Source organism: Hylaeus volcanicus, chromosome 7 (assembly GCF_026283585.1).
Source record: "Hylaeus volcanicus isolate JK05 chromosome 7, UHH_iyHylVolc1.0_haploid, whole genome shotgun sequence".
Taxonomy (NCBI): Eukaryota; Metazoa; Arthropoda; class Insecta; order Hymenoptera; family Colletidae; genus Hylaeus; species Hylaeus volcanicus.
In genome coordinates, this window is record NC_071982.1 from 19,839,281 (window position 1) to 19,854,652 (window position 15,372).

The 15,372-nt window shown below is 46.2% G+C and overlaps 1 protein-coding gene and 1 long non-coding RNA gene across 6 annotated transcripts in view; one reads left to right on the forward strand and one right to left on the reverse strand.

Moving 5' to 3' along the window:
- LOC128879321 (TLD domain-containing protein 2) overlaps positions 1-15,372 on the reverse strand; it is a 126,593-nt gene that overhangs the window by 72,023 nt on the left and 39,198 nt on the right. For 2 of the 5 annotated variants that reach the window (XM_054128358.1, XM_054128360.1), the window contains exon 2: positions 7,774-7,948. The exons of the other annotated variants lie outside the window; for them this stretch is intronic. The gene's annotated coding sequence lies outside the window, so the exon portion shown is untranslated. The remainder of the gene's footprint in view (positions 1-7,773; positions 7,949-15,372) is intronic. 5 annotated transcript variants of the gene reach the window in all.
- LOC128879340 (uncharacterized) lies at positions 1,054-11,275 on the forward strand. Its single transcript, XR_008457604.1, has 3 exons — positions 1,054-1,401; positions 10,369-10,781; positions 10,915-11,275. It is a non-coding gene; the product is annotated as an uncharacterized LOC128879340 (long non-coding RNA).

The following is a 15,372-nucleotide window of genomic DNA, read 5'->3' on the forward strand; positions in this document are numbered from 1 at the left end:
GAACGTTTACGAACATTACCATATCGGATTTTAATACGCTTTGAACGGGCCACAGCGTTCGCGAATCGCGCGCCCGCAGAGCTGCAATTACGACTCGTTACTTCGAGTGCTTGCAGCGGGAACGACACGGTATCGGAGCATTATCGTCGGCGAATTGGCCACAAGAACGGCGCGGCTCGTGCAAGCTGCAAAATGTCCCGTGTCTAGGAGCTCGACAAAGCGCGACGGACCGAGGAAATTGTCTCTCGCGAGATATCTGGTCCGAGATACGCATCAAAATTTAATGGACGCCAGACATTAACCCTTTCGTTGTGTCCTTCCGTGTCACATCCTCGTGGATCGCGCGTGACGCAAGAGGAAATTACACGGAATTTGTTTATATAAATCCAGGCGATAAGAAATTTCGCGAAAGCGACAAGGATTTATTACCGAATACGTGTTAATCGGTTTCGCGTTCAGGGAAGTCTATCGTTCGCGGTATTTCCGCGCAAAGAATCGATACTTTAAATCAGGGCTTCTTAAACTTTTTTCTTTCGCGACCTCTTTTATGATTGTGAATTTTTGTTCGCAATCCAAGAAATATTAAGTACGATATGTAAATATTTTGTGACGATTTACTGATTAGAATATCAAATGTTTCGCATTAAAATCTCGCGACCCCGTTTCGGGTCGCGACCCATAATCGCAGGCGACACGTCAAGTTTGTTGATCGGTAGTTCGCTGAAACGAGCATCGTGTATTAGGCTTCTCGGAAAGAGTGCTGCGTCTTCGGCGCGAATATCCGCTGATAAGCCTCGAGAAGATGTTTCGAAGTAACGAACGGGAGAAAGATAAGCGAGCTTTTGACACAATTCGAAGACCGCGGAGTCGTTGCGTACGTTATACGTGACCAGGGCCGGCGTGACCTTTCGCGAGGCTTAAATTCACATACGAATCCTACACTTCAATTTTACAACGAGAAATTATCTATCTACAAATGCCGTTACATATTATATATTTTTTATAAGATGAATGTTAAATAATAACACTTTGATGATTTTTGTCGCTCCTTTAAACTGAGTCATCGGTACTAAAAAAATGTCCTGCGTCCGTTAATGACATCATTCGTTAAAAAATTAATCAAAATTGGTGCGTTTTAATTGGGTAATTCTCGTAGACCGCGGGGCCACCTGTCTTGCGCCGGCCCTGTACTTACGTGACCGTCGTCACATCCTCCTCCGATGAACCCGGGCAGAATCCTAACGCCATGATTACGCTGAATAGCTGTTCGTTATTTTCAGATCCCACGATTCCTCCAAGCGTGGAATGGGCATAAAAGCTCATCCACGCCAGAGGCGATGGAGCGGAGATGAATCAGCATCGTTAAACAACGTGTCTACGCGTGGGGTATTACAGTCAACGGTAAGTGTCCACTAGAAATTTTACTGCTCCCTGTATGGCTTCTTGCGACAGCAATTGAAGTTTATGCAACGCCGCGGTAGATTTATCGAATGATCAATGAAGTAAACCCTGCGTACTATGCTCGCGTCGTCTAATTTATCCGAATAAAAAATAATTTGCGAAAACGTTACCGATGGCGATTATCGAGCGAAGCCATGGCGTACAGGAAGGATCGATAAGGAAGTCCCGCGGGGACCACAAGTTTTTCTCGTAAAACGAAGATTTATTCCGCCTCGTGGAACAATAAACCGCCAGGCGAGCAACGTCAGCGTAGGTTACTTTGAAATTTCGCGAAGTTGTCGCGGGACCAAGGTAACATGGCGGAAAGGAGAAGAAGAATGCACCGGAGCGGTCGAACCTGATTGTTCCGTTGCGTAATTAGATGGTTGGTTGCACGACAGTGAAAGTCGTCGACCGATAAAAAAACGAAATATTTCATCGCGCATTTGGACCTCGAGACGTGACTCGCTGCGCACCGAGCATCGCGAAACAGTAACTCCTAAGCGTTCTCTCTATTTTCGTTACACTCCACGAGGGAATAAATAAATAAAAAAAAAAAATGTGTGCTTATCGAACGAATAACATGGAATAACAGCTGCGCTCGTATCGCGGAAGGATAAAAAATGCACTTTGGATCCCAACGAAGGCTGAGACCCTCGCAATCGCTTATGGCGAGTTTCGGAAAAATAACGTCGTCATCGAGACGAACGTTATCTGAAAACTGAGACAATTATCCAGATACTACTGTTTCCACTCTGAGTAATTAATCAAATAATTAACCAACTAATCTGCTATCGTAGCTAGGAGACTTGGAAAATTTGTGACTCGATAAACAAGCATGCTATCCTGTACGAACTATAGAGCAAGAACTTGAGAAAATCACAAGGTTGAACGATTAATTCCACGATTTCGATTGGTCGAATCGAAACTGATTCCGAGAACTCGTGGCACTCGATCTTCTCCTCGGGTAGTCTCGTGGATTCTGAGTGTCATCCGTGATCCGTTATCAATCGCGAGCGATTGCGATCGTTCGTTATCGGTAAATGTCATCGACGAAGTTTCGAGGAGGATTACATTATTTATGATCGGCTCGGTAATACGTTAAACTCGCGAACGAGCATTGTAATCAAGCGCAGAAGTCAGATTTTTATCGTTCAGTCAAACGCAATTTTTTTTTATTTCTGGGTAAGTTTCGCTCGGTGAAATGATCGAAGGTTTGTTTGGCCGAACGCGTAGGGTTGCGACATACTCTACAACGCGTTTCCTTGCAGAGGCCCACCTTTTTTAGGTTCCAGGGTCTCGCCTTGTTTGTACGGGCAATGCTTCGAGTCGTTGTTTCGATTCACGAAGCGTAAACATTCGACACGTAGACGTCATAAATGATAAATCACTTCTTGGTAGACGTCGGACAGACGTATAAATACCATTGCTATTCTATTTGTTTCGTAGAGGACTACGATTTCTCTAATTCCCAAGCCACCACCGATGTTGTCCAAAATAGTTGAAGCGTTCTGGATGAAAGTTAACCGACGTATACAGTATTGCCTCGAAATAAGCAATTCGGTGACTCTTTTTGTTTGAAGTCGCACGCCGAGTGAGAGATCCAAAAAGAAACGAGTGGAGAGCACAGTCGAAAGAGCACAAAAGATGTGTAATGCTTTCTCTTTCTCTGGAGTGTGTATTCTCCGAAACAATACGTTCCGAGGTCCACCGGTCCCGCCCGAGTTGCTTATTTCGAGACAGTACTTCGAGATATTAATTGCACCTACGTTGAAAATATCGTAGACGAGTCGCGACAAATAACGAGGAATGCCACTCGATAAGGATGCGTGCAACGTTGAACGCGAGGTGCAAGGAGTACTCGCCAAGTATCGTGATCGGAATGTACCTAGAGAAACGCTTTGTGACTGGCATAAACGTTCATCGTATTTCCCTCCGTCGGCGTCGATGAGGCGTTTGCTAATCGAGCTAATTCCATCTGGGAACGAATAACGTTTACGTCTCGCTGGAATTGCCAGAATTCGAACGCGATATCGATAAGACGTAAACCACCCCGCACGTGTTCACGGCACAGGTGAGTCACGCCACGTGACGTGACTCACCACGTGCTTGTATTTTCCAGAGGAAATAAGCACGATTCGCGGAACGCATAACTTTCGATTCTGGTTGACGAGACGAACGACTCCGCGCGGGTCAGTTACCGTAGATGTCATTTTTAAACGATCACTTTTCCTTCTACGCGAATCCAAGTTGGAATAAAAGATCGGGAACGAGAACGTATGCACGGATACGAGTGCCACGGTTTAAATGGAAGAGTGCAGAGTTGCGCCGGTTTGAACGATGTCACAATAAAGGAAACATTGCTAGCATTCATAACTGTACGCCGCTGTATTACATGCTCTGTTTATCAAAGAGATGAAAATTTCTGCCGTCGGCGATATTGTAAAGAAATCGACAAGAGGAAAATTGGAGCGTAAATAGGTATCGTTTACGTAACGGGCATTTCTTTTTATTTCCCCTGGATAACATTTCCCGTGACATTTAACCTTCTACGGGCAACGAAGGGAGCACAGAGGAAAAAGAAGACCCAGCCGAGATATTAACCGGTGTGCTTCCAATTTCGACAAATTAAAATCCGAAAATACTCGTAAATATTCTCTTTGTCGTCAGCCTGGACCCGAAGCTTGTCACTCGGTGGCACACGCTCGAGTCACAATCTCGGAGTCGTTATCGTACTGGTCGAGTTGCCGCTGATTCGCGTAAAGTTGGGCAAGTTCTTTAGAGAATTTATCGAATTCCCATCGGCGGAGCGTTGATGCCTCGAAACGTCTTTGAACGGAACTTATAAATCTGAGCGAACGGTCGAAGAAGCAATACACCGCATACCCGGAGTTTGCTTGGTAATTAATTTCCGAGAGTTCCGGTCCCGATCGAATAAAACTTGAACGCCAGCTGATCCAATCGACGCCGACGCCGACGCCCGTGGCTGGGCGTAACTTTAATAAAACGTCGTATAATTGCCGGCCCTCGAGTTCGCCGTGGCAAACTTTCCAATTTGCGACACAGCGATGGGCGTTCGGCGTCGCGTCGATTGAGAAATTCACGCGTCGCGGAGCATAATTCATAACAGTTTGCACCGACACTTTTCGCCCCGACCGTTCCCGAGTTTCCCCGTCGCGATGAAAGTCCTGTTCGTGTTCTGCGCTCTTGCGCGAGGTATCGAATTTTTTCCACCTGTACTATCTGGGTCGAAGGGGTGAGAAACCTCCGACCGTTTTTCCATTCGAGTATTTATCATTTGAAAAAATGCTTTCGAACATAGAGCACAGAACACAGATTCTTCGACCGTGTCCCCGATTCCTAATTCGTTTCCTTCTACCTTCGCAATTACCGTTCGCATTATGCGCACGGTTTGAACAGAAGAGGAAAACAGTCGGAGAAAGAAAAGTGGCCGGTGTTCGGCCCTTGTTTTCGTCCGAGTGCTTCTGCGCCGAAGTATTCCGACACAAGAAGAGAAAAAAAGAAAGGGGCAGGGAAACGCGACTTCTTGACAATGCGCCGACGAAAGATTCCTGCCGTAATGGAATGTCAAGATGCATGAACAAAAACAAACAAAAAAAAAACGCTCAAACGAAAGAAAAAAAAACAGATAGAAAGAACGGAAGGCGAAAAGGCACCGAGAAAAATAGTTGTACCTGCATCGACGTGGAACGAGACATCGTTTCTTACTTTTATCTGTCATTGTGTCGTTTCCCTGTCGGCGAAACACAGCGGCCCGTGAACTGGAAACAACGGCGAGACGATGCTACAGGCACTCGTGTATCAACGCGATTATTATTCCATAAAGCACAGCTGCGCCGATCGCGTAAGATCGTTGAATTGCATGCTGATTGCAAATGACTCGGAACCGTTCAACGAGAGCGACCGCAGCGCAGAAAATCGACAGAACGTTGATCGCGTATCGCAATAATTATTCCCACGAGGATACTAAACGTGCACGGGGCTTTCAGACACGTATTTCCTCGTTCTAAAATTAATCTTTCAACCGCGAACGTTAGATGAAAAGATACGAACGGAATTTCATCGATTTAACCTTTCCAGTCTGATTAGAAGGAGCCAGCCTGACTCGGACAGATACTCGAACATTCCGAAACGATGATATACCCATGATCCATGAAACGATGTTCCGATACCCATAGATTATCGAAAAGTCTCAGCGCTGCTTCCAACATTAAGAACTGGTCGAGAAGATTAAAAGGTATCAATTTCTCCGATGGAAGAGCTGCTTCGACAAAGGCTATGGTTCCAAGAGACATCTTCCATCTGATTTGTTAATTCGGTGACTCCCGAGCGACGAAGCTAAACGCTGGACCGGTATCGCTTGGACAACCACCGAAGAGCCCTTAATGACGAAAAGCGATTACATCGGGATTAAGGTCGTGGACCAGCGGTCCCTCCCGCGAAGAGAAAAACCGAACCGCGAATCGTTCCCGAAAAAAGGAACCGTGCTCGTTGGTAAATTTAGACGTCGACGAATCGCTTTTCGCAGTAAAACGTAATGTTTCCAGTGGCAGCATCGCGAAAGGTTTCTCTTAGGAGCCTCGAGTCACGATCGCCGACGAATTAGATCACTCGTCGAAGATAATTTTCCTGGGGTAGACGGACGTCTGGAAATTCCTCTCGATATTGTTCGGCGAAAAACATATTTTCGAGCGAGCCGCGTTCCCGAGGAGAGAATTCGTTTAACCTTTCCTTTTATTCGACGGCTACAAAAATGGCTCCAACGCTTCCTAATATATTTCCTTTTATTACTTGAAATAAACGAAGTAATTCCCGAGCTAAACTGCCAACGTTGCAGCGATTTTGATACGAGCGGAACGAGCAAACACATTAAAGCAACGCGCTAAATCGTGCGCCGGTTTGTCTAGGGGATTTGCATCGCGAGATAATTATGCTTTCATAATTGCAAACATAATTAAACCGTGCAACCTTATGAATATTCTATGAACTGTCTTACGCCCCGTGGAACGCCTAAATTCCGATAAAAGTGAACGTGTCTGCGGCCGACAAAAGAGCTCTGGAGCGAACTTAATATTTAATTAATAATCAACGTCTCGGCAAGCGCGTCGTTGCCTAATCTAAAAGCGTTCTCGATGTTAACGAGGACGTTCGAAGACAAACGTGCCGTCGCTTGACGCAGAGACGGATGGCTCTGATCAGCCGTCATTTCGCAACAAAGAAAGGGAATAACGGGCAAAAGATTTATACCGAACGATTTCGACGAACGCTTAATTGGCACCTTGTGCCGCGCTTAAATAGAAAATTCCCGGTTGGGCTTGACCCATACCTGGCCAATGAGGTCGTTCCGCTGCACGAGTCGGCGGAATGTTAAAATGTCCAGCACACCTTTCCGGACGCCGATAAATACTGTTCGATCATTTGTTACAATAGGCTTCGAAAGTCTTTGGACGTCTTCGTACCCTGCTGTCGCGTGCCTTTGTAAAATGATGCTTTCGCTCGCGGACTCTTTCTCTTCGAAATCAGAAATCACGGTCGTTTGAGCGCGAAACTACTACCGCGGTAGAGGCAATTAATTCTCGCATAAAAAGCGAGGAACGAGATTTTTAATTTCATTATTCACCAAGCTGGCGCGAGATTTCTCAATCGACGGAAACAGCGGCACACCGCTCCGCCGTGTAAATCGATATTCGAAATATCGTTAGAGTGGGTTTATTAATATTCGAGCGCGCCCGCGGAAATTCCGCAAGCAAAATACACGATCGGTGATAGCGTTTCGCCTGTCCCGGTCCAGATCCACGATAAATTCCACCGGTAACGAAAACACCGTTGCGTGTAAACCGAGCGATTCGCGCGAAAACAAGAAAAGTTTATCCAGAGAAACCGTTCGTTCGTGGTTTTAACGCCGCTCGTACATCTTCTTTAACTTTATCGACGCTCGAGCGAAGCTTCTGGACTTATTGCGCTCGTCAAAAAACGCTGCTCGAAACGCTGAATTGTTTTTTTTTTTATTTTTATTTATTTTCTTTTTTTTTGTAATTTCCTTCTTGCAGGCACTACCACGCGAGATAAATTCGAAGCAATTGCGAGAAAAGCAACACTTTGCTGGCGCGTGAAACTCGACCGCGGCAAATGGACGGTGAAAATGAAACGCGAATTTTACACGAGAAAGCTACAAACGGTTACGTTTTTCGTTACGTTTCGAAATTGCGTTTGCAATTAAAATTGTTGCACGGGATTAGCGAGGGACTGCTGTAAAGGATTCGCGACACCGTGGAATTATAAAGAGTTAAATTCGCAAGATTGCAATCTTACCGATAACGGTTCGGAACGAGCAGCCAAATATCGATGATTCCCTCGATCCTGGCTTCCCCGAAGCCGGATCGTCCGACGTGCTCGTCGAGTTTCCATCCGAGTTTCGAGAATGCGTACTTACGTGCCGGAAGAACTTGCTGCGGTGCAAAGTGAACAGGACAGAAAGTTTACTCACCTGCAACAAAGAGAAGACAATGAACGTTAAAATAACCTGTTACGACGCGCGATGCGTCTTCGATGCCGCGTTAACCGTTTTACAGTGGAATGGTCAGTGTTAGGGCGTTTTATCGCTGGAAACCATGTCGAATCGGTTTATGCGCGCATTGAAATCACCGATTGTTTCGTCGACGTTTACAGAGTATCTGTGTTTCCTTCGAGGAAACTTTGCGTTTAACGAGGCAGATTTTTTCAGAGAAACGAGAACCGAACGGGTTCCAACGAACGAAGCGTTTTCGATGTGCGAACTGCTTTAAAAAAAAAAATATTTCGATCGAAACGTTTAAAGTGACTCCGCGGCTGTTTCGAGCCCTGGTCGTTTCCTTCGCGTTAACAAACAACTGAATTAAGTTCGCGTCACTGCCTCAATTATCGTCGTGCCGTTGCGCGGGGAATAATTCAAGAAGCTAACGAATACATTTGAACGGTACGCGAAGGAATTTTCGAGACTTCGACTCGATTCTGCGTTTTCTCCGACGATAGTGACGTTTATGTAACCGAGAAACTACAAAAAAAAGCGCTCTTTTGATAAAAAGAGGATGAATCCTAGGCTGGAAGAATATCGACGCAACGATTCCCGTGACGCAATAACCCCCCAAGGATCGGGCAGGAAGAGGACCCGTCGACGTAAGGGTGTGCAAAAAGTGGTGGTTCCAATACCCTCCGTTAGCTAGGGAACGTGGCCGGATATCTTCGGTTAATTATGGCCAACTAGCTAGGTGCACATTCCACAGGGGACCCCGCGCCTCGATGACCATGGACAAAACCCATCGGCCGGCCAGGGAACAAGGAGACCTTTCTTGCATGCTTGATTAGCTGACGCCCGTAAAACTCGACGGAACCTGTTTGAAACCCTGCAGACACGCACGCCGAAGTCATTCATTCAGGTGTGTCTGCCTATAAATAGGATTCCCGGAAGCCAATCAGAAAAATCGATCGTTCTTTGGCTCCGCCAAGAACCCCTATCCTTGGCGACTGCAGCGGTCGAACGACCGAGAACGAAATTAATTCCTGCGGGATCTCGCCGCGAATAACGAAAATAAATTTCTCTTTATTTTGATTATCGCAACGAATTCTCCACCCCAGCAAAAAGCGAACGACCACAAAACCTAAAGCCATGCAAAACTTTCGGATCGAACCACTCGCGCATTACAAATGCAAACGCAAATACGCCGTCGCCCGGCACGTCTGGTCGGCTCTGACGAAACGAGCCCCAAGTCTAGACGCGCAGAGACGGTCACGGATCTCGTAAAACGGTGACGACACGGACCAAAGAAATGGAACGTTAATGGAATCAGGAGCTAACGGGACCGGATAAAGCTGCCGTAAAGTTTCCGATAAATTTTTATAAGATCCGCTGCATCCGTCTTCGTAGGTGAAACGAACTCCTCGAGTTTACGACGCTCGTCAGCGACCGGACGCAGCCGAGTGACGTGTCGCGACGAAAATGGTACTTCCCTTGAAGTTCAGGGCCCGAATCAAGACGGGGATCCTGTTCTCGCCTAAGGAACGTCCGTTCGAGTCCTCGCAAACGCGAACGAGCCGATGCTGGGGTGCAAACGACTCAATTTTAAAAAACTGTGGTATCTAAAGGAAATTTATACGACTGTTCATTTTACGCGGCTTATCATGAATTTCGAGTAAAGTAGTGGAAGAATTCGCCGATCGGCGCTTTTTTGGCGGCACACGAGCTCTTTCGTTTAACCGTTTAACAGAGCATCATCGACAACTGTTGACGAACAGTCGGTCGGTAGCATAGACATATGAAGATATGGACCGAGCCTTTGTACGAAGGGCAACTGATAATCGCGAAGAGGAAGAACGTATCTGACTTCGACTATGTTCAAATTTTCGTAGTTGCGTATTACAGTCGAAAATCACTGATTATCAGCAGCCTCGTACAAAGGCTCGGTCTATATCTTTCTATGTTTATGACACATTCGCAGTAAGGTATGTATACACGTGAAATGTGAGCCGAATACTACCGAGTCTTGCCGGAATAAATCGATGCCAGACAAGTGGCTTCCACGTCCCGAATATCAGATCCCCCTTACCAATAGTAGCAGTTTATGCTCGGTACTATATCTTCGTATGTCTATCTATATCCATCCTGAAACCCTCTCACAGTAGTTCGCCTGGTCTCTTAAAAAATACCGAGAGTAAAGGTGATGAAAGCGACTTTTTCACTTTCTTATACATTTTCTTTAACGGTGTATTCACCGTGTCATCCTCCGTCGGGCACCGTAAAGAATTTAATTAAAAAACTTGCCCGTGGCTCCAACAGTTTTCGCGATAACGTTAAGGGAGAAAACTTTGGAGGTTGGCTTCGTCCCGTGAGCTCTCGAGCCGCTGCAATTAAAAAACGCTCGTTGCCCTTAGCTTGAAAAGCCGATGCCTTTGGAGAGACTTTACGATCGAAGGTGTCCCGGATGGACAGGAGACAGTCAACGTTTGCTCGACGAAGAATGATCCGGCCAGACGGTGAACAGGGGATGCTCGAAGGTGGATGGAATGGCAAAAAGTGGAAAAACCCAGGCGTTGGACACGGAGTGCGTCGAACCGGTCGAACCGCTCAAGAGCAACCGCATTCCTGAGGATTTCTACGTCACTGCTGGGTCTGACAACCCTTTCGTTGTGCCCTCTTCGAAGAACGATAAGGATCGGAGTCGATGGAGAATCATTCGCCCGCGAAGGACCCCTGGATAACTGGTCCGCACGGTTTCGTGCATGCAACGACGATCGACGTCATCTTTCGACATCGTTACCGTTACGATTGCTCCGTTTCGTCACAGGTATGTTTAATACTTGTCCTTCTTTGCTTCGAACCCCTGTTTCATAAATCCTTTTATCGGACTGTATCATATAGTGTCTTTTATTATATATATATATATATACATTCATCCAAATTACCTTATACTACGCTAGACGTAGAGATCCGTCGGAGGAAGTTAGATGGTATAACCTGCGCCAATTACCGGTAATCGATATTAGACGATTAAACGTCGCGAAGATAGAAAGGAAACGACCTTGGATCCAACCGGAGATGAGCGTATCTAAGTATCATGGGTCGAAAGTGGTCCCAAGTCTGATCGCAACGAGCCATTGAAACGTATCTGCTGGAATATGAAGGATTCTCCATGGGTATCGATCGACGTGCCGTTCATTTGGAGCGAACCGTTCCTTTGTGCTCGCGCTGAGCGCGGCATTAATTGCGATACGTTCCCAGCATGAAAACCAACAAAGGCCAAGGAGAAATAAGGCGAAGCTCGGTCAGCCGTCGGCTGCTATACTCGATCCCAGGATCCCTTTCATCGATGTTGATTTCTTTTATTATTGTACGAATGTAAGCGTTGAGAAATAGATTGTAAAGTTTATCCAAAGCAAAGTGTATCTCTTATGCGAAAGTAGAGGAAGATTGAAATGCCTGTATCGCGCTCCGAATGGATGGATTTCGAAATTTCTAAAAACGAGACCCGGGCTTACGTTACCTTGCAGGAGGAGGTTCCAGGGTCGCGGACAGGTTCGCTAAGGCCTGGCTATCCTTTATGAATTTTAATTTTCGCCAGACTGAATCTTCGCCAGACTAAATCTTCGCGGAAAAGTTGGCTCGTGGCTCGACCCAGTAAACCGACTCTCCTGCTAGCTTCATACTTTATTTATGCCGCGTTTTACCTTCGTTTGAGCACGCGCTCTGCTCCCGTCTTCTTTCATTTTTCCCTCTCGGTTCGCGTGACCAGGAAATAAAAGTCTCCCCTCTTCGCTCGCCGCGCCGAGAATTACGAGAGTATAGTCGAATGCGAATCGGTATTCGAAGGCACACAACTGCCCCTACGATGTAATCTCGTGTTCCTTTTCCACCATTCCGATATCAAAAAGTTGCCGACTATGTTTCGCGTTCGTACCAATTTCCAGGCGTTAAATGATCGCGAAGGGTTAACTCGAATCGTCTTCTTCGATTTCTTTAAGCGACCAACTCGACGGTCGCGTAAACAAACGAAACCGATATCCGCGGGTAAAACCTGGAATTCCAGCGTTCGGGACGAGCAAAATCGAGCCCGAAACCGAACGAATACGAACGCGCACCTGTAATCACGGTAGAGATGAATTCCGAACGGGCATAGCGATTAATTAGAAGCGCGCTGCGGTTATCGCGGCGCATTACGCAACCCCTCTCTTTTCGCTTGTTCACTCGCAGCTAAAACGGACTTTCCACGTGCGATGACTATCGACGTCGGTCGACCCGGCCATCGAATACCGTTCGTGTACCATCGGGAGCTTTAAATGGGAAGCAAAAGGGTTAAAGCAAAGCTATCCATTCGAGGCGTCCCTCTTAAATGGAACTGCACCGACTGACATTTCTCGCTAGATCAATGTCAGGTTCAGCCCTCGACCCCAATGAAGCTCGATCTTGACTTAAACGCCCGTCGATCCCGTCGACTTCCGCGCCGACTAACGACCACCGCAATTTCCCCACCGGCGTTCTCTTTTTTATGCAAACGCGAGATCTACTGAGAAATCTGAAGCGTAACTCGATACTCCGCATCTGCATACCTACATATTTATCGTTAGTCGAACGAACACGCGCGAACGAGTGCGCGAGAATCCTTCGAATTCCCATCTATCATCGGACTTCAATTAACGTCGTCCAAGTCTTGGGAATAATAGTTCGATCTCGGCGAGCAAACGAACGTGCCAAAATCCTGCACGTGTGGATATAGTCCTAGCTGAGATCCTCCAAATCCTACGGGCAATCCAAGTCCTCCTATCGGATCCTGTCCTGACGCGGGGATTAAGGCTGGGCGTGTAACAACGACTTCGAGTTGAAAGGCAGTTTGTCGTGGGAGGATGTGGAAGGTAACCGATGCCGCGGATAAATGGAATCTAAACACTGTCCAGAGTCCCATTTTCGTTTCCCTCTGCATTCCTCGCCGACTGCTATTACCGCCACTGCGCGAAACAAAGTGCCACGCGACTGCCATGAAGCAACGGATGGCACTCGACTCCGCGTTCGGTCGATGGTATGTCCCTAATGCCGAGACCAGGCTTAGTTCGCGCCGCGTGTCGTGAAAAGAAACGGGACGAGACGAGATTGCGACACGGACCGTGATTTGTTCGACGAGACAGCCTTATGCAAATTCACGTACGATATAATAAGCCGGCGACCCATATTTCTCACGGTCACTAGCACGCTACCGTGCGCTCGACCGGGATTTTCCTATTTCCATACGGACCGGTATTTCGCTCTTAACGATTCGCTCGTAAGGTATTATATTAAAACGTCGCTTGGAATATAATTGATGGATCAGCTTCTGGACAAATAGTCTACTCGAGTTTCATTTTTATCGCCGTGTCAACCACTTGTTCTTGATCCTCTTTGGCAACCAGTAGTCGCTACGAGTGTTTTGCATCTCTGATATAGCGCTTGGATTCGTCATCCGTTGTTCGAACGTACTTTTGCCCATCTCTGTGAGCGGTTCAGGTTGTTATCTGTTCGTCGAATGTTTAACGAGCACGGTTCTACGGTTCACGTTACAAATACGTCGCATTTAATGTTAATGCGAAAAGTACGTATCAGCTGAGCGTATTCGAGTCGAGAGCGTTCACTCAGAGTGATAAGATAAGAGAGTTCCAGAGACGTTTCGATTTAACATCGAACTCTTGGTTTCGAGGAAGCATCATCTGTATCGCTGAACGTGGCCATCGTTCGTTAATTTATTTAAAGCGCGTAACTTATTATACAAACTTATTGCACTACTGCTTACTTATTACCAGCTTATTTCCATTCTTCTTATCATCGTCTTACGTGACTCCTGCATTGTTTTAATACTGTTTGCAGTATCTCTTACTTTTCATCTATTGGGCACCCTCTAGCTCGGGGTTGCTAAAGCCGTACTGTAGCTACAAATATCGCTACAGCCCCTGAGGGCAACGTGACAATCGAGTATCGCTTGTTCTCGATATCGCGATACGTACAAAGTTTCGATCTAATTTGCGTGGCTCGTAAAAATAAAAACGAATTCATTCGCATACGACACGGTGATTTTCGGCTGCCCTTGAATGGCAAAGAAGCACTGCGTTAAAGATCGGCACGTGGTGTTTATTACCGATTTCAATCAAACTCCGCGAGCAACGAGTCGATAAATCTTCCCGTTAGTCCCACATTAGTCTCTCGTTATCGTCCACTCGATATCTTAAATTTCACGAGTCATTTTATCCAGGATTATCCTCGATTGTAAAAGCACTTTACCCAATTAATCGAAAGCTGATCTCGAGTATGAAATTGTCTCGAATAATTGATCGAATATTCCAAGTATTCCAGCGCATCGAATCATCCTCCGCGAAACATCGTACGTTTCTTTTAAGGTGTTAGCTGGGTTTCGAAGGCTCGAAGAAAGCATATTTTTACTAATTCTTGTCTGATATATGAAATGAAATATTTCAGTCGAACAAGTTTAACAGTTTAAAAATTTGGAAAATTCATCCATTGGGACCTTAATTCCCTTGTCGGGATAACTCGTGACGGATTCATCTGAAATGAAAAAATCAAATATTTTCTGTTGCTATATGTGTATAGCTCGTGTTTGAATATGCTTTTCTCGGCCTTTGAAACCCACCTAACTCCCTTAAACAGAGCTACTTCTTTAAAGCTGTCGGTCCGGTCCGAAATTCAATTAAACTAAATCGAGAATCTACTTTCACGAAATTTTCAACGTAACGCGGAGAAACGCGGAATGGAACAATGACGCGCGAACGGTCGCTGTAAAGGGATCGCTCGTAAAACGTTGGAACCATTCTCCCTGGTATCGCATTTTTTATGCGACACCATAAAGCAGATAAAGATACGGTATCGCGAGGCTGATTCGTCCGGACAATATGCACTTTTCCTCGGGTACGTTTTTATAGCTACTCTCCAAGTTCATCGGGATAAGTGCGGGGCAGGAGATGAAACTCGTTTCTTTGATGCGTTTATAAGGCGGAAGAACGACGCGACAAGCTCCCATTTTTACTAGATTTATCGTCATTTTCCGTCACGTGTCTACGCTTCGCGAGACTCGTGATTTTTTACGCGTCGTCACGTGAAAAATTCGGGGTCAACGAGCGTTCGATTACCGCTTCCTCGCGCGGGGAATACGAAGTGGATACCTGGGTTTGGCAAATATCCGACGATGCTTTAACAACCGGTGTAAGTATTCGTCGCGACGGGCGACTGTACTGTTAATTCGGTGACGCCGAAAAAATCGCTCTTCCCACGATTGTCGCTCGCCTCTCGACGAGGTGATGAATTTTAACGGTATAGAAAGCGAAGGTGCCATGCGGAGGATAGGATAACAAAACGATAACAAAATTCATCGATTCAGCCCCAATAGTGAAATTCACGTTGTA